Here is an 18652-nt window from a genome sequence, read left to right on the forward strand (position 1 = left end):
AAAATCGGCCGGGGCACAACGGAGTGGCCACCGTAGTCTGGAATGAGCGTGGGCTCCTTGGGGCAGCTGGCATCTCTGCTGGAACTCGTCCTGCGACGATCCGAAAAGGGGTTTGGGGCCGATCTCCCTCTGTGGAGGAGTGCGTGCCTCAGTTCCCACTTGTGTGAAATGGGCTTAAAAACCAGGAGCAGGAGCCGGGCTGGTCCCGCAGGGCTCAGTAAAGGACCGGAAATTTGCAGTTGTCACCCTTTTGTCACGGGATTTAAATCTGGTAAACACCCCTGGCACCCCTCAGCCACACTGGGAGCTGATTCCCAGTTTAAAGAGACTGATTCCCAGCTTAATTAAAGAGATTCTTTAATTCTTTGTACAAATTACTCAGCGTGGGCTCCTTGTGGCAGCGAGGATCTCTGCTGGAAGTCGTCCTGCGACGATCCGGAAAGGGTTTTGGGGCCGATCTCCTTCCGTGGAAAAGTTCGTGCCTCAGTTCCCACTTCTGTAAAATGGGGTTAAAAATATTCTCCCTCTGTCCGTCCGTCCCGGCAGCGCTGCCACTCTCCCCCCACAGCAGTTTGCAGAAGACCACAGAGTTTTTTCCACCGAGGGTGAAAAACACTAAATAAAAATAAATTTGCTGCTATTTTAACTGGGATTCCAAGGAAATGGTGCTGGAATTGTGCAGGGAGTGACTGCAAATAACTGGAACCTGGCACAGAATCCCGGAATGGGATTTGGGTGGGAAGGGGACTCAAAGATCCCATTCCAGCCCATTCCATGAAGGTGTCCCTACACCTCCCACTGTGCCAGGCTGCTCCAGCCCCAGTGTCCAGCCTGGCCTTGGGCACTGCCAGGGATCCAGGGGCAGCCCCAGCTGCTCTGGCAATTCCATGCCAGCCCCTGCCCACCCTGCCAGGGAACAATTCCTTCCCCAGATCCCATCCAGCCCTGCCCTCTGGCACTGGGAAGCCATTGCCTGGCTCCTGGCCCTGAATCCCTTGTCCCCAGTCCCTCTGCAGCTCTCCTGGAGCCCCTTTAGGCCCTGCAAGGGGCTCGCAGCTCTCCCTGGAGCCTTCTCCTCTCCAGCTGAGCACCCCCAGCTCTCCCAGCCCGGCTCAGCCTCATTAATTAAAGATTCCCAGCTCTGTTCACCGCTCTGGCCTGGGGCATCTCTGGGGGCCCAGCGGCCACCCCAAAAACTGCTGGCAAGGGCAAAAAAGACCCAAGAACCATTTAAGATTTCACTTGAACCCAGGCTGTCTCCTCACCCCTCCCCTCCTCAGCATCCTCCGGCGATGCCTCAGTGCCCCACGAGCTCCCTGGCTCATTCCAAAGGCGATCCTGCTGAATTCCAGGGGCGTTTCTTTATCCCAAACCCTGGGCACCCTCGCAGAGCTGGGGAGCTCTGGGGAGCTCTGGGTTGCACCGGGAGCAGGAGCGGGAGGAGGGGCGAAAAAACCCCTTAAAACTCCTCTCCCCAGGGCAGGGACAAGTTCGGCCCGACCGAAGAAACCAAAGGCTTTGTTCAGCTGTCTGATTTCCAACCCAACCCAGCTGCAGAGCTTTTCCTCACCCCAAGGCGCTGCTGTGATTGTGCTGGAGCAAAACCCTGCAGGGCCGGCTTTAGGATGCTCCGTGCGGGTTCTTTGAGGCGTTTTGAATGTTTTAGGACGCACCGTGCGGGTTTTAGGCTGAATCACACAGGTTTAGGATGCATCCTGCAGGCTTAGGATGCACTGTGCAGATTTTGGGATGCCTTATGCAGCGTTTGGGATGCATTTTGGAGGGTTTAGGGTGCATTTTGCAGCTTTTAGGATGCATTAAGCAGTTTTAGGATGCACTATGCAGGTTTTAGGCTGAATTATGCAGTTTTAGGGTGCATTTTGAATGTTTTGGGATGCATTGTGCAGGTTTAGGATGCATTTTGGAGGGTTTAGGATGAATCACACAGGTTTAAGATGCATGATACAGTTTTAGGGTGCATCTTGCAGGGTTTTAGGCTGAATTATGCAGTTTTAGGATGCATCCTGCAGGCTTAGGATGCACTGTGCAGGTTTTGGGATGCCTTATGCAGGGTTTGGGACATATTTTGGAGGGTTTAGGATAAATCACACAGGTTTAGGATGCACTATGCAGGGTTTTACAGTGCATTTTGGAGGGTTTAGGATGCATTTTGGAGGGTTTAGGGTGCATCCTGCAGGTTTAGGATACGTTGTGCAGGTTTTAGGATGAATCACACAGGTTTAGGATGCACCGTGCAGGTTCAGGGTGCATTTTGGAGGGTTTAGGATGAATCACACAGGTTTAGGATGCATTCAGCAGTTTTAGGATGCATCGTGCAGGTTTTAGGCTGAATCACACAGGTTTAGGATGCATTTTGAATGTTTTGGGATGCATTGTGCAGGTTTGGGATGCATTTTGGAGGGTTTAGGATGCATCGTGCAGGTTTTAGGGTGCATCTTGCAGGTTTAGGATGCATCCTGCAGGCTTAGGATGCACTGTGCAGGTTTTGGGATGCCTTATGCAGGGTTTGGGACGTATTTTGGAGGGTTTAGGATGAATCACAGAGGTTTAGGATGCATCTTGAAGGTTTAGGATGCATTATGCAGGTTTAGGATGCATTGTGCAGGTTTTAGGCTGAATTATGCCGTTTTAGGGTGCATTTTGGAGGGTTTAGGATGCACTGTGCAGTCTTAGGATGCATCATGCAGGTTTTAGGATGAATCACACAGGTTTAGGGTGCACTGTGTGGGTTTAGGATGCATTTCGGAGGGTTTAGGATGAATCACGCAGGTTTAGGATGCATCTTGCAGGGTTTTAGGGTGCATTTTGGAGGGTTTAGGGTGCGTTGTGCAGGTTTTAGGCTGAATTACACCGGTTTAGGGTGCATTGTGCAGGTTTTAGGTCTTTAAAGCAGCGCAGGGGAAGTCCCAGGGATTCTGGATTGAATTCCGCGCCGTGGCCCCGCTCTGCTGCCTGCGGGGTTTGATGTGGCACCCACCGGGCAGAAACCCCTTTGTGTTCCTGCTTGCACCGGTCAGAATCGGGAATCGATCCCGGGCAGCCAAAACGTGACCCCTGCAGCGGAGTTCCCGAGGCAAACGGGTGCAGAGGCAGAAATGTGGGAATTCAAACAGCGGGAATGGCCTGATCCCATTCCTTGGAACGGGAACCGAGGCTCTGCTGGCGCTCAGGGTGGATCCAGCCTGGCCTGGGCGGCCTCTGGGTGTGGATGGGGCTCCAGGAGAGCTGCAGAGGGACTGGGGACAAGGGATTCAGGGCCAGGAGCCAGGGAATGGCTTCCCAGTGCCAGAGGGCAGGGCTGGATGGGATCTTGGGCAGGAATTGTTCCCTGGCAGGGTGGGCAGGGGCTGGCATGGAATTGCCAGAGCAGCTGGGGCTGCCCCTGGATCCCTGGCAGTGCCCAAGGCCAGGCTGGACATTGGGGCTGGAGCAGCCTGGGACAGTGGGAGGTGTCCCTGCCTGGCACTGGGTGGTCCTTAGGGCACATCCCAACACAAACCATTCCATGATTCCAGGATTCTGGAGCCCCTCTGGAGCCAGGCTGGGAGAGCTGGGGGTGCTCAGCTGGAGAGGAGAAGGCTCCAGGGAGAGCTGCGAGCCCCTGGCAGGGCCTGAAGGGGCTCCAGGAGAGCTGCAGAGGGACTGGGGACAAGGGATTCAGGGCCAGGAGCCAGGCAATGGCTTCCCAGTGCCAGAGGGCAGGGCTGGGTGGGATCTTGGGAAGGGATTGGGAAGGAGTTGTTGGAAGCACAAAAAAACCTCTCACCAAAAATCCTGGCTGTTCAGGGCTTTGTTAACCCCCCCAAACTCTTCCTGGGACCCCCCAAACCCCCACCAGACTCACCCCAAACTCCTCCAGGGAACCCCCAGACACTTCCAGGGGCCCCTCAGTCCCTTTGGGACCCCCCCAAATTCCCTCAGTCCCTTTGGTCCCCCTCCAACTCCCTCTGGGAGCCCCCAGATTCCTTCATATCTCCCCGAACTCCCGCAGAGAGGCTGAGCAGGGAGGAGGGGCGGAGGCTGTGCCCGTGCTGCGCTTCTTTGATGGTTTGCATTTCAATAATTACCTTAATTAGCGACCCCAATCCCCTCTCACTTTATTTTGGGGTCTCTCTGTTTGCTGAACACCCCCCAGGCCCTGGAGCCCTCCCTGGGTGATTTATGGGCACTGATTGATGGGGCACCCAGGGCAGGTCCTGGCATTTAAGTTCCCTAAATCCCCTGGAGGAATCCCCAAAACCCTTTAAGGCATCCCCAAATCCCCTGGAGGCGTCCCCAGATGCCTTGGGGGGAATCCCAAATCCCTTGAAGGCATCCCCAGATCCCCTGGATTCATCCCCAAATCCCTGCATTCTCAGGCTCAGCGGTTTGGAAGCTCTGGCAGAGGTGGAATCTTGCAGGGTTTTGTTTTTCCCCCATGGCTGAGCCCCCTGGAGCCCAAAATTGAGGTGAATCCATGAAATTCCTGGAGAGGAGGGTTTGGAGCTGGCAGTGTGGGATGTTTGTGCAGCCTCCAAGGGATGGGATGAGTCCTTTTGGAGGGATTTCCTGGTGTTCATCCCACTTTTCCTGCTGTTCATTCCACTTTTCCTGGAGTTCTTTCCACTTTTCCTGGAGCTCTTCCCACTTTTCCTGCTGTTCATCCCACTTTTCCCCATCCCACCAAGGAATTCTGCCTGTGCAGGTCTGGCTCTCATTGCACCCTGGAAGTTGAATCCCCACTAAAACCTCTCCAGTGCCTTTCCCGAGCGAAATCCTGAGTTTTTTCCGGGTTTTCATTTCAGAAAACGCCTCAGGGATCGTTTTGGGGCGCTCAGGAACTGCCTCCAAGTCCCCTCTCGCTTTATTTTGGGGTCTCTCGGTTTGCTGAACACCCCCAGGCCCTGGCAGCCCTCCCCGGGTGATTTATGGGGCACCCAGGGCAGGTCCTGGCAGCCCCGCTGACCCCCGGTGAAGCAGAGCCAGGTCCTGGCAGCCCCATTTACCCCCGGTGAAGCAGAGCCAGGTCCTGGCAGCCCCGCTGACCCCTGGTGAAGCAGAGCCAGGTCCTGGCAGCCTCGCTGACCCCCGGTGAAGCAGAGCCAGGTCCTGGCAGTCCCATTCACCCCCAGTGAAGCAGAGCCAGGTCCTGGCAGCCCCATTTACCCCCGGTGAAGCAGAGCCAGGTCCTGGCAGCCCCATTTACCCCCGGTGAAGCGGAGCCAGGTCCTGGCAGCCCCACTGACCCCCGGTGAAGCAGAGCCAGGTCCTGGCAGCCCCACTGACCCCCGGTGAAGCGGAGCCAGGTCCTGGCAGCCCCGCTGACCCCCGGTGAAGCAGAGCCAGGTCCTGGCAGCCCCGCTGACCCCCGGTGAAGCAGAGCCAGGTCCTGGCAGCCCCACTGACCCCCGGTGAAGCAGAGCCAGGTCCTGGCAGCCCCACTGACCCCGGGTGAAGCAGAGCCAGGTCCTGGCAGCCCCATTTACCCCCGGTGAAGCAGAGCCAGGTCCTGGCAGCCCCACTGACCCCCGGTGAAGCAGAGCCAGGTCCTGGCAGCCCCGCTGACCCCCGGTGAAGCAGAGCCAGGTCCTGGCAGTCCCATTCACCCCCGGTGAAGCAGAGCCAGGTCCTGGCAGCCCCACTGACCCCCGGTGAAGCAGAGCCAGGTCCTGGCAGCCCCATTCACCCCCAGTGAAGCAGAGCCAGGTCCTGGCAGCCCCATTTACCCCCGGTGAAGCAGAGCCAGGTCCTGGCAGCCCCACTGACCCCCGGTGAAGCAGAGCCAGGTCCTGGCAGCCCCACTGACCCCCGGTGAAGCAGAGCCAGGTCCTGGCAGCCCCACTGACCCCCGGTGAAGTAGAGCCAGGTCCTGGCAGTCCCATTCACCCCCGGTGAAGCAGAGCCAGGTCCTGGCAGCCCCACTGACCCCCGGTGAAGCAGAGCCAGGTCCTGGCAGTCCCATTCACCCCCGGTGAAGCAGAGCCAGGTCCTGGCAGCCCCATTCACCCCCAGTGAAGCAGAGCCAGGTCCTGGCAGCCCCACTGACCCCCGGTGAAGCAGAGCCAGGTCCTGGCAGTCCCATTCAGCCCCGGTGAAGCAGAGCCAGGTCCTGGCAGCCCCACTGACCCCCGCTGAAGCAGAGCCAGGTCCTGGCAGCCCCATTCACCCCCGCTGAAGCAGAGCCAGGTCCCGGCAGCCCCATTCACCCCCAGTGAAGCAGAGCCAGGTCCTGGCAGTCCCATTCACCCCCGGTGAAGCAGAGCCAGGTCCTGGCAGCCCCATTCACCCCCAGTGAAGCGGAGCCAGGTCCTGGCAGCCCCGCTGACCCCCGGTGAAGCAGAGCCAGGTCCTGGCAGCCCCACTGACCCCCGGTGAAGCAGAGCCAGGTCCTGGCAGCCCCACTGACCCCCGGTGAAGTAGAGCCAGGTCCTGGCAGCCCCACTGACCCCCGGTGAAGCAGAGCCAGGTCCTGGCAGCCCCACTGACCCCGGGTGAAGCAGAGCCAGGTCCTGGCAGCCCCACTGACCCCGGGTGAAGCAGAGCCAGGTCCTGGCAGTCCCATTCACCCCCGGTGAAGCGGAGCCAGGTCCTGGCAGCCCCATTTACCCCCGGTGAAGCAGAGCCAGGTCCTGGCAGCCCCATTTACCCCCGGTGAAGCAGAGCCAGGTCCTGGCAGCCCCAGTGACCCCCGGTGAAGCAGAGCCAGGTCCTGGCAGCCCCATTTACCCCCGGTGAAGCAGAGCCAGGTCCTGGCAGCCCCACTGACCCCGGGTGAAGCAGAGCCAGGTCCTGGCAGCCCCACTGACCCCGGGTGAAGCAGAGCCCGCCCCGCTGGCCAGGAGAGGGGCGCATTCCCACAATCCGAGCCTCAGGCACTGATTATTTCTCCAGCTGTGGGTTCTGCCGCCGTCACTCTCCCTCTGCCCACCCTGACTTCCCCGGGAGCTGCTCAGGGCCTGAGTGCCCGGGAGCTCTGGGCCTGCCTTAAACCCCCGAGGCTCCAGGGAGGAGCTGGGCTCTCCTCTGCCCCTGGACACTCCGGGAGGCATCCCCAAATCCCCTGGATTAATCCCTAAATCCCCTGGAACATCCCTGAATCCCTTGGAACATCCCAAAAATCCCTCGATTCATCCCCAAACCCCCTGGAGCTGCGAGCCCCTTGCAGGGCCTAAAGGGGCTCCAGGAGAGCTGCAGAGGGACTGGGGACAAGGGATTCAGGGCCAGGAGCCAGGCAATGGCTTCCCAGTGCCAGAGGGCAGGGCTGGGTGGGATCTTGGGAAGGAATTGTTCCCTGGAAGGGTGGGCAGGGGCTGGCATGGAATTGCCAGAGCAGCTGTGGCTGCCCCTGGATCCCTGGCAGTGCCCAAGGCCAGGCTGGACATTGGGGCTGGAGCAGCCTGGCACAGTGGGAGGTGTCCCTGCCCATGGAATAGGATGACTTTAAGTTCCGTTCCCACCCAGAGCAGTCTGGGATTTGATGATTAATTAGTCGAAATGATTCTATTTTATGATACGAGCCCGAGCAGAACCCCAGGCCCCACAGCCCATCTCAGAGCCCCCCTCAGCCCCAGGGGCCATACGCTGCCACATCCGAGCCCCAAACCCCTCACCCCGCACTTCCCCTCCTCCCACAGAGCTCCTTCATGGATCCCTGGGCTCCGCTGCTCCTTCCCGGTCCCACCGGGAGGAGCTGCTGGGAATGGCCGCGATGAAATTTTAATTAAACGCCGGGCCCTAATTGCAGCGAGTGAATGGCAGGCGCTGACAGCTGCTCCCGGCCCCGCAGGGCCCGCAGGGCCCGGGCCCAGCACCGCTCCCTCGCCGGGGTTTTATTCTCCAGCCCCGGGCAGAGCCACCCCCATGAATATTTCATGTTCCTGCTTTGTCGCCGTCCTTCCCGGCAGTCGTTTTTCCAGCAGAGCCCCGCGCTGTCGGAGCCCTTTGGAGGGTTCAGGGCGGGCTGGGAATCTGCTGCAGGGAGGGGATTTTATGGCCTGAATTGCCAAGTGCCGGGAGCAGGAGCAGGTTCCGGGCTCAGCCTGCCCGGGGAAGGTGGCAGTGCATCCCCAAATCCCCTGGAGCGTCCCTAAATCATCTGGAGCATCCCCCAAATCCCTGGAGGCACCCCTAATTTGCCTGTAGGCATCCCCGAGTCCCCTGGAGGGATCCCAAAATCCCCTAGAGGCATCCCCAAATGCCTTGGAGCATCCCCAAAACTCCTGGAGCATCCCCAGAAACCCTGGATTCAGCTCCAAATCCCCTGGAGGCATCCCCAAACCCCATGAGCATCCCTAAATCCCCCAGTGGCATCCCCAGAACCCCTCCAGGCATCCCCAGTTCCCCTGGATTCATCCCCAAATCCCTGCATTCTCAGGCTCAGCGGTTTGGAAGCTCCATTCACCCCGGGTGAATCTTGCAGGGTTTTGTTTTTCCCCCACGGCTGAGCCCCCTGGAGCCCAAAATTGAGGTGAATTCATGAAATTCCTGGAGAGGAGGGTTTGGAGCTGGCAGTGTGGGATGTTTGTGCAGCCTCCAAGGGATGGGATGAGTCCTTTTGGAGGGATTTCCTGGTGTTCATCCCACTTTTCCTGATGCTCATCCCACTTTTCCTGCTGTTCATCCCACTTTTCCCCATCCCACCAAGGAATTCTGCCTGTGCAGGTCTGGCTCTCATTGCACCCTGGAAGTTCCATCCCCACTAAAACCTCTCCAGTGCCTTTCCCAAGTGAAATCCTGAGTTTTTTCCGGGTTTTCATTTCAGAAAACGCCTCAGGGATTGTTTTGGGGAATTCCTTGTTGTTCCCACTCTGTTCCAGGGCCCGAACCTGGGCACAGCTCGGTGCTGTTCCACTGACTCTCAGCAGCCTCAACAGCTCTGAGGACAAAAATACCCCCGAATTTCACTTCAACAACTGCAGTGGAAACTTTCTATGGAAAGAAGCCACCCTGAAAAGCCCCAGAGAGAGCAAAGCCCGACACAACGACTTCCTTTCGCTGCCTCCCTTTCCGTTTGCATCAGCCCTGGGCCTCCCCGGGGCTCTGCTCTTGTGGTTCTTCGGTGTCATCCAGCAAAGGTGCAGCACAACCTCTGTGCACAGGAGAATTTGATGCTTTTTGGGCTTTTAAACTCTCTGAGAAGGCAAAAAAAAAAAAAACATAAAAACCCCTCAGCTCAGTTGTGCTTCCTACAAATGGAGTCGGTGGCGTGAGTGGAGTTAAAAATTGGAGTTACTCAGGGAGATGCTGCAGTGCTGCCGTCCAGATGAGGAGGATGGAGAGAGGGAGGGGTGGCAGAGAAATGGCCAAAATGTGGGAAATTCTCGGCCAGGGAGATGGGAATTCTGAGGGATTTCAGCCCCAGGGCCTGAGCTGCTGCTGGCCAGGCTGGGAGAGCTCAGCTTGTGGTGGGGTGGCTTTGTCACAGAGCCATGGAGTGGTTTAGGTGGGAGAGATCCGAAATCCCATCCAGTGCCACCCCAGGGACATCTCCCACTGTGCCAGGCTGCTCCAGCCCCAATGTCCAGCCTGGCCTTGGGCACTGCCAGGGATCCAGGGGCAGCCCCAGCTGCTCTGGCAATTCCATGCCAGCCCCTGCCCACCCTGCCAGGGAACAATTCCTGCCCAAGATCCCACCCAGCCCTGCCCTCTGGCACTGGGAAGCCATTGCCTGGCTCCTGGCCCTGAATCCCTTGTCCCCAGTCCCTCTGCAGCTCTCCTGGAGCCCCTTTAGGCCCTGCAAGGGGCTCGCAGCTCTCCCTGGAGCCTTCTCCTCTCCAGCTGAGCACCCCCTGTTCTCCCAGCCTGGCTCAGCCCTGGAGCAGCTCCTGATTCCTCTCAGCAGCCCCACATCTTCCCGGTGTTCATCCAGCTGGTGAAGCCTTAAAACCCCTGGAATGTCCCAGTTTGGGCTCGCTGTGCCAGCGCAGAGCAGCGCGGGAGGTGTCCCCTGTCCCCTCACTGCTGATGGGGTGGGGAGGCTGCTGGGACCTTCCTGGCTCTTTCCTCCTGGGAGGAGCCTGGATATTCCCATTTTGGGGGCTGCAGAGTGGAGTTTTTCATTTTTCACCGCTGGCAAGATGAAGCCAAGACTTTTCCCTTAATGAGTCGTTGGGGCAAAGGTTTGAGCGTCTCCTTTTCTGTGCCCGGTGCCATTTTCTGCTCAGGGATGGAGCTAATGGCCAACGTCCAGCCAAGACATTTTGGGTTTTTTTTTCCTCCTCTTCTCTCTGGCTGGTTGCATCCTCGTGGTTCAATCTCAGTTCACAGCCTCTCTCCACATCCTTCAGTGCAGCACAGAGCTTTTCCTCTGCACAAGTGTCAAAACCTTGAAGTGCCTCGCGCTTCCCCGTGCCTCTGACTCTCTTTGCTGCTCTTAAATGACTTCTAAACACAAAGCTCATCCTGAACAACCCCTGAGATCCCAGATTTGGGTAAAATAAACCCGAGAAGGAGCAGGAATGGGCCACAGGAATCATTTTGCTGTTGGTTTTGGTGCACTCTGGGTGTGGCTGTGGGGGAAATGAATGAGCAGAAGCTGCCACAGGCACTGAGGAGCTTGAGAGAGGATTTATTTCCAGGGCCTCGTGTTTGGATTGTGCTTTCAAAACTTGGGAAAGGAGGGATGAAGATCTCCTGGGGGTCTTGAGGTCAGGATGTGCCTGGAGCTGATTTCATGGATCCCTGCCAGGCTGGAGAGGTTGAAGCAGCTGCTCCGAGGAGCCACATCACAGAATCCTGGAATTGTTTGGGTTTTTAAAGGAAGGGACTCAAAACTCATCCAGTGCCACCCCTGCCATGGGCAGGGACACCTTCCACCATCCCAGGCTGCTCCAAGCCCCAGTGTCCAGCCTGGCCTGGAACATTCCCAGGGATCCAGGGGCAGCCACAGCTGCTCCTGTCCCTGCTGGGGAAGTGACAAATGGGGTCCCATCCCAGCCTTTCATCCCAGCTTTTCATGGAGACAGGACCTTGTGCTCTCCTTCCCTTACCACACCTGCCTGGAACTTCATCATTTTCATGGCAATGAGTGACCTTATGAGGACCGGGAGCCTGGTGAGGTTGGGGGTGGGTATTTGGAGGAGAATTCAGAGGAATTCCCTTTTCTCAGCTGCTCCTCCCTGATTTCAGAGCAGCACAAACTGCTGCACTCCTTTTTCCTTCTCATACTTGCAGCATCTTCAGCTCCAGGTGCACCTTGCTCCCCTCAGACCAGCTCCAGGCTTTGCCATGGCTCCTTCCAGCCTGGGAATGTGGAAACAAAAGGGAATTCTGGGCTTGGGAAGGGTGCATGGAAAATAAAGAGCCAAGAGGGAGTTCCCCAGAAGGAGAGGTTGGGGCTGGTCCCACCCTGGCGAGCGTGGTCAGCCCAGCATCACGTGGGCTTGGCTTAATTCCCTGGGAGATGACAGCAAAGGCCTGGTTAGGCACCATCCTAATCTTGCCAGTGCTGTTAATTAATCCTGATTCATTATTCTGAGCCCGAGAGGCCAGGCAGGAAATGAGCAAAAAGCATTACTGTGAAAAAAAAAAGGAAAAAAAAAAAAAGATCTCTGATTTCACACTCGAGGGTGTGGGGAGCGAAGCTTTGAAGATGCTGCTCTTGCTGCACTAGGATGCATCCGCGTTTTATTTTGCTTTGGCTGCCGAGGGGCTCTTTCCCCTCACCCTTAGGGGCAGTGGATGCAGCAAGGGCCCTTTCCAGCTCTTTGCTGTCAGCAGGCGGAAATCGCACAGAAATGGGGCACTTTTGGGGCTTTTTTTTTCCCATCTTAGTGGGTGAGTGGCCACTGCAGAGCTTCAGTTCCTCAGTGCTGCTCCCTCCTGAGGGTTTCAGCTTGGCTGGGCTCGGTTTTCAGCTCTCAGTCAGGAGCCTGGGTGGTTTGAGCTGCTCATTTCTTCGGCTGCCTCTCGTGCTGGGAGGATGTTCGGGGTGATGTGGGGGGAGATGGGAATCCTGAGCTGCTGCCCTGCTCACAGTCACTGCCACAGCTCCGTGCCGTGCTTTTCAGAGCTGTGTTCAACCCCAAATGGAGATTTTCCATCCAAATGCCTTTGGAAGCTTTTACCCCACAAGAAAGGAGCAGCGGAAGGCGCTTCCCTGGCTGACAGGAGCTGCGGGGTGCCCAGCAGGTCTGGCAGTGCCACCAGCCCCCAGAGAAGCTCCCAGGAGCTGCCGCCCTCCCCTGGCTCAGGGAGGGCCGTAGGAATTTTTGGGAATGCGTCTCTATGGCCGGGCTATGAATTTTTAACTTGCACTCCAGCTGCTTTCCCAGGGCCGTTGCCTGCAGGTGGAAGCCACGCTGATAAAAGAGGCTGCTGAAGCTGTTTCATCTCCAGGGCCTGAGCTGCTCCTTTTTTGTTATCTTTTTTCCCCTTTTACCCTAAAATTCTTTGTTCCAAGCCCAGGAGGGGCCGATGCCTCCCAGCTCAGATGTGGCTGAGCAGTGGAAATGTGGCTGCTGCTTCACAGGCTGCTCCTGAACTTAATTGGGGACAAGGCTGAGCTTCACTTGTCAGGGAACTGCAGAAGGAAATGTCGGGGATGTTTATTCATCAGCAAGGCCAGCGGTTATTGCCATTGGTATTCCAGCTGTTCTTGTGACTGGAGAAGCCTCAGCAGCAGGGGAGGGATGTGACAAAAAATTCCCTTCTGCAGCCAGGGCAGCACTCACTGGGTGCTTCTGAAATGTTCTCCTGATTCAGTTTTATTGTTTTTAAATTTCCCTGTTGAAATGAGAATTCCCTTCTGAGAAAAGCCTGTCCTGGCTCTGAGCTCCCCCAGGTTCACCACAGCCAGGTGGCAGCGAGGGCTTGGTGTTCATGGAATCATGGAATGGTTTGGAAGGAAAGTTCAGGATCTTCCCATCCCATCCCATCCCATCCCATCCCATCCCACTGCATCCCATTCTCATTCTGTGCCTGGAGAGAGAGCAGCGGGGCAAGGAAAACCTCCTGCCCAGCAGGGTGTGGTTGCCCAAAAGAGTTTTTGGCGTCTTTAATGCTCTGTCCACAGAATTAATCCCAAGCGTCCATCCCCTCCCAGCCTGGGAGCCCTGATGTGGCTGCTCCTGGTGGGCAGTGCAGCCCAATCCTGGATTCCCCTCCAGATTTCCTAGGAAAAAAATCAATATTCCGGATTCTGCAGGGGCTGGGGAGGTCGGGGGAGGTCACAGGGCTCTGGGGGGCAGAGGAGTGGGGCTGCTCCAGCTCTCCTGGAGCCAGGAACCCACCAGCAACACCCTGTGAGGCAAAACTCAAACCATAGCATGGGGAATCACAGAATTATGGAATTATGGTTGGAAGGGACTTCAAAGCCCATCCAGTGCCACCCCTGCCACGGGCAGGGAGACCTCCCACTGTCCCAGGCTGCTCCAACCTGGCCTGGGACACTTCCAGGGATGGTTCCAGCCTCTCTGGGCCCCCTGTGCCAAGGGTGATGCTGGGAGAGCCTTTGGGCCTCTTGAGCCCCTTGGGAAAATCCCAGCCCATCCCCGAAGCTCCCCATCCCTGAGTGTGCAGAAGGAAGATTTTATTGGTGACAAGATTGGCCCAAAGTGTCCCCAAAGGGAGCTGGGACCTCTCAGGCAACCCGGGGAGGGACCTGTGGCAGCCTCTGCTGCACCTGGGGGAGCAGCCTGCTCTGGATCTATTTTTGGACTCTGAAAATGCTGAAAACGTTCTCTGTCGCTCAGGAGCCGCCACCCCTCTGCCCCCAGCCCCAGCCAGATTCCCGCTGAGGAACCAGAGCAGCTCTGCTGAGCCTTTTCCACCTGCCGAGGAAGGTTTTGCCTGCTCTGTGGGAGGGCGGATTGGTGCAAAAATAAAACGGGTTTGAGATCCTGTCACGTGCAGGGCACCTGCAGATATTTGAGTATTTTGAATTTTCCTCTGATTCAAAGGGTCCTTTTGGGATTATTCCACCGGTCAGGGCTCCCCCGCCGTTGATCCTGACCCTCTGTGCGATGTTGGCACGTTTTGGTCTCCTCAACCTCTGCTTCTTCTCCACAAAATGGATTAATTTTTCCTTCTTTTGCTGTGTAACAGATCCCTCTGCCTGCATGGGTGATGTGCTGGAGGGGCCACGGCCTCAGCTGTTAATTTCATTAATTAACTTGGGTAATTGAGCCACTGAGTTGCTTCCTAAGGGTTTTTTCTACCCTTAGACCAAAGAAAATTGGGAGTTCAAGGTAAAGCCACCTCCTGATGGGCTGTGCCTTAAATTCCCTGACCCAGGTGTTGGAGAGCCCTTGAATTGCTTGAATTCCCAGTCAGGAAGCACTTCCTGGGCTCAAGCCTGGCGTTCCCTGGTGCAATTTAGGGCTGTGACACCCCTGACAAACCCGTTTGTCCCTTTTTGTTCTGTCCCTTGGGATGGGTTTGAGGACCAGAGCGATGCCTCCCTGTTGCCTACTCAAAATGAGCCCAAATCCTGGGAATTTGAGTCCCCATCCCTGGGAATGTTCAAAGAACACATGGACGTGGCACTTGGGGACATGGTTTGGTGGTGGCCATGGTGGTGTTGGGTTGCTGGTTGGACTGGATGATCCCAGAGTGGTTTTCCAACAGGAATGATGCCATAAATGGGATTTTCCTCTCCGGTTTTCCGGTCTGTGCTCTCTCCATCCAACCTGGATCATCCTTCTTGTCTGCATTGGGAATTTCTCGATGAAATATCCAACACCAGAAGCTCAGCGGGGCCGAAGAGATGGGAATTCCCTTTGTGGATCTGGTGGACAGTTCCTGTCTCTGTATCCCATTGCAATGCTTGGTTTTATCCCACTGCTGTGTGCTCAGTTTGTGATCCATGGAAATCCTCGGATTTCCCAAAAAACCTCAGCTTTGCGTGCTCAGTTTGTGATCCATGGAAATCCTCAGATTTCCCAAAAAAACCCAGCTTTGTGTGCTCAGTTCATGATCTATGGATACCCCGAGATTTCCCCAAAAACCACTATGGTGTGCTCGCCCTGTGATCCATGGAAACCCGGAGATTTCCCAAAAAAACCCCACCCTCGTGTGTTCAATTCATGATCCATGGAAATCCTAAGATTTCCCAAAAAACCCACTATTGTCTGCTCAGTTCTTGATCCATGGAAATCCTGAGATTTCCCAAAAACACCCACCCTTGTGTATTCAAGTCATGATCCATGGCAATCCTCAGATTTCCCAAAAAACCCCAGCTTTGTGTGCTCAGTTCGTGATCCAAGGAAATCCTCAGATTTCCCAAAAATTCACAACGTGAGCATCACTTTGTGATCCATGGAAATCCAGAGACTTCCCAAAAAACCACTGTGGTGTGCTCACTTTGCGATCCATGGAAATCCTTGGATTTCCCAAAAAAGCACCCTTGTGTCTGCAGTTCCCGATCCATGGAAATCCCAAGGTCTCCCAAAAAAACACCTTTGTGTGCTCACTCTGTGATCCATGGAAACCCTGAGATATCCCAAAAAACCCCCACCCTTGTATGTTCAATTCATGATCCATGGAAACCCTGAGATACCCCAAAAAAACCTCCACCCTTGTGTGTTCAGTTTGTGATCCAAGGAAATCCAGAGATTTCCCAAAAAACCACTATGGTGTGCTCAGTTCTTGATCCATGGACACCCTGAGATTTCCCAAAAAAACCCAGCTTTGCATGCTCAGTTCATGATCCATGGAAATCTTCAGATTTCCCAAGAAACCACCCTTGTGTGCTCACTCTGTGATCCATGGAAACCCTGAGATATCCCAAAAACCCCCCACCCTTGTGTGTTCAATTCATGATCCATGGAAACCCTGAGATATCCCAAAAATCCACCCATGTGTGTTCAATTCATGATCCATGGAAACCCTGAGACATCCCAAAAACCCACCCTTGTGTGTGCTCACTTCATGATCCACGGAAATCCCAAGATTTCCCCAAAAACCCAACCCTTGTGTGCGCTCACTTCATGATCCACGGAAATCCCAAGATTTCCCCAAAAACCCAACCCTTGTGTGCTCACTCTGTGACCCATGGAAACCCCGAGGTTTCCCAAACCTGCCCTTTCCAGCTGTCCTTCCTTCCCTGCTGGCCACATTGATTATTCCCGCCTTCCCAATTCACCCATCATTCCTGAAGTGTTTTTTCCCTTTTTTCTTGTTTTTTCCAGACCATTTCTACAATTTATCAAGACCATTTCGACTCCTAATCCTGGCCTCCGAAGCACCTGCAGCCCGGCCCAGCCCCCTGTCCGCAGCAATTTTAGTAAGAAAAATCTTCTTTTCCATCCTTCAAATACATGTCAAAGGTACCAAACTCTGCTGGAGCTCCCATTTTCCCTTTGGTGCTGTGGAGTTGGAGTTGGTGATCCTGCTGGATCATCTCAGGATATCCTGGGGGTGGTCTTAAAATGCTGCATTTTCCTGGGAAAAGCTCCAAAAGCTCCAAAAGGTCCAGAAGGTTCAAAAGGTCCAAAAGGTCCAGAAGGTCCAAAAGACCCAAAAGGTCCAGAAGGTCCAAAATGTCCAAAAGGTCCAGAAGGTCCAAAAGACCCAAAAGGTCCAGAAGGTTCAAAAGGTCCAAAAGGTTCAAAAGGTCCAAAATATCCAAAATGTCCAAAAGGCCCAAAAGGTTCAAAAGGTCCATAAAGGTCCAAAAGACCCAAACAGTCCAAAAGTTCCAAAAGGTCCAGAAGGTCCAAGAGGTCCAGAAGGTCCAAAAGTTCCAAAAGGTCCAGAAGGTCCAAAAGGCCCAAAAGGTTCAGAAGGTCCAAAAGGCCCAAAAGGTCCAAAAGGTCCAGAAGGTCCAGAAGGTCCAAAAGGTCCAAAAGTTCCAAAAGGTCCAAAAGGCCCAAAAGGTCCAAAAGGCCCAAAAGGTCCAGAAGGTCCAAAAGGCCCAAAAGGTCCAGAAGGTCCAAAAGTTCCAAAAGGTCCAAAATGTCCAAAAGGTCCATAAAGGTCCAAAAGGTCCAGAAGGTCCAAAAGGTCCAAAAGGCTCAAAAGGTCCAAAAAGTCCAGAACGTCCAAAAGGGCCAGAAGGTCCAAAAGGTCCATAAAGGTTCAAAAGGTCCAGAAGGTCCAAAAGGTTCAAAAGGTCCAAAAGGTTCAAAAGGTCCAAAATATCCAAAATGTCCAAAAGGCCCAAAAGGTTCAAAAGGTCCAGAAAGGTCCAAAAGGCCCAAACAGTCCAAAAGTTCCAAAAGGTCCAGAAGGTCCAAGAGGTCCAGAAGGTCCAAAAGTTCCAAAAGGTCCAGAAGGTCCAGAAGGTCCAAAAGGCCCAAAAGGTCCAAAAGGCCCAAAAGGTTCAAAAGGCCCAAAAGGTCCAGAAGGTCCAAAGGTTCCAAAAGATCCAAAATGTCCAAAAGGTCCATAAAGGTCCAAAAGGTCCAGAAGGTCCAAAAGGTCCAGAAGGTTCAAAAGGTCCAGAAGGTCCAGAAGGTTCAAAAGGTCCAAAAGGTCCAAAAGGCCCAAAAGGTCCAAAAAGTCCAGAAGGTCCAGAAGGTTCAAAAGGTCCAGAAGGTCCAGAAGGTCCAAAAGGCCCAAAAGGCAATGGAACTCCTTGGGCTGGTGGGATTCATGTCCCAAAGAGGGGATTTCATCAACTTGGAATGTTTGTGATGAAAACTGAGTTTATTTGTGGTGTGAGGGCCTGAGCAGGGCTGGTTCTGTGCAGGTGTGAGAGGGAAGAAGCTGGGATTTTGGAATTTTGGGATTTTGGGATTTTGGGATTTTGGGATATTGGGATCTTGGGAAGGAATTGTTCCCTGGCAGGGTGGGCAGGGGCTGGCATGGAATTGCCAGAGCAGCTGGGGCTGCCCCTGGATCCCTGGCAGTGCCCAAGGCCAGGCTGGACATTGGGGCTGGGATGGTGGGAGGTGTCCCTGGGGGTGGCACTGGATGGGATTTAAGTTCTCTATCCAACCCAAACCATTCCGTGACCATTCTCAGAAAATCAGCAATTCAGCTTTTCCCCGTGGATTTGTGAAGTTTTGGCTTTTCCTTCCCTCCCCACCTGCCACGGACACCCCGGAGCTGCCCTTTCCAAACCCTCGTTCCTCACGGAGCGTTTGGGGCTGAGACCCCGAGGGGTGGAAATGCGAACAGGGATTATTTCAGGAATTGAAAGCAGCCGAGGCTGTCGGGGTGGATCTTCCATACCCTTGGAATTCCGCCCTCTTTCAAATGCTGCCTGGCTGTACTTGCGTCTGTACAGGTTCATTTGGGGGCAGAAGGCAAGATTCTGGGATTTATGACTTTCTGAGGAATAAAAGCTTTGTTACAGACTAGATTTATGTTTCTGAAACAAAGGGGCAGGGCCACGGGCTGCCCACAGGGACCAAAATCCAGTGGGCAGCCACTGCTGCTGTCCCTGAAGCTGTCAGGGCTTGGCAAAAAGGAAATGAAAACAAAACCAGGACCCCAAAGGTGATCAGGTGCAAATAAACTCAATTAGTTCCGTGGTTTTCCCTCAGGAGGAACCTAAGTCTGGGCTTTGCTGTTGTGTTTGTCAGAGCACTCTTGGTTTCAGGCTTTCTCGTTGGTTTGAAAAGTTTAAACTTAAACAAAACCCGAAAAACTCCTGCTTGTTTTTCACTTCCGGCTTCCCTAGGACTGAGCATGGATTAGGATTTTCAGCACCTCTGAAATTCCCTTCCCATTTTCCGGGGGGGGGAAACTGAGGCACGAGAGGCCCGAG

General features: G+C 54.9%; 1 protein-coding gene across 8 annotated transcripts in view; it reads left to right on the top strand.

Annotated features, from left to right (window-relative positions):
* Window positions 1-18652, top strand: part of HIVEP3 (HIVEP zinc finger 3) — a 257516-nt gene that overhangs the window by 142915 nt on the left and 95949 nt on the right. For 7 of the 8 annotated variants that reach the window (XM_032132044.1, XM_032132043.1, XM_032132045.1 and 4 more), the window contains one exon: window positions 16128-16222. The exons of the other annotated variant lie outside the window; for it this stretch is intronic. The gene's annotated coding sequence lies outside the window, so the exon portion shown is untranslated. The remainder of the gene's footprint in view (window positions 1-16127; window positions 16223-18652) is intronic. 8 annotated transcript variants of the gene reach the window in all.

The sequence above is a fragment of the Corvus moneduloides genome, chromosome 23 (assembly GCF_009650955.1).
Source record: "Corvus moneduloides isolate bCorMon1 chromosome 23, bCorMon1.pri, whole genome shotgun sequence".
NCBI classification, from domain to species: domain Eukaryota; kingdom Metazoa; phylum Chordata; class Aves; order Passeriformes; family Corvidae; genus Corvus; species Corvus moneduloides.